Source organism: Pteropus vampyrus, unplaced genomic scaffold, assembly GCF_000151845.1.
Source record: "Pteropus vampyrus isolate Shadow unplaced genomic scaffold, Pvam_2.0 Scaffold23, whole genome shotgun sequence".
NCBI lineage: Eukaryota > Metazoa > Chordata > Mammalia > Chiroptera > Pteropodidae > Pteropus > Pteropus vampyrus.
The window spans coordinates 11923430-11923729 of record NW_011888804.1 but is presented as its reverse complement, the minus strand read 5'-3'; the positions used below and the strand labels follow the sequence as shown (position 1 = coordinate 11923729).

Here is a 300-nt window from a genome sequence, read left to right as displayed (position 1 = left end):
GGCTTCCTTATCTTTGCAGGGCCGTGACCGGGGCCTTCCTGCTGGACTTCAGCCCATGCACCCAGGCAACGCGGCAGATGCCAACGTGAAGCACAGAAGGGGACCAACAGTGACCATCTCACTGCACCTTCAGTCTGGCCCAGCCTAGGACAGAGATGCTGGGGCTTAGACAGTGCAGAATGACGGGGTCCTGAGGGAAAATTGACTCCCCCCGCACCTGCACTCCCATCCCCACCCCCAATCCTCCTCCATCTCTTCTGCTGAGGATGTGGTGGCTCCCAGGACCTCCCCGGTTCCCAG

At 61.0% G+C, this 300-nt stretch overlaps 1 gene segment (V, D, J or C); it reads left to right on the top strand.

Annotated features, from left to right (window-relative positions):
• Positions 1–300, top strand: part of LOC105289428 — a 6527-nt gene that overhangs the window by 517 nt on the left and 5710 nt on the right.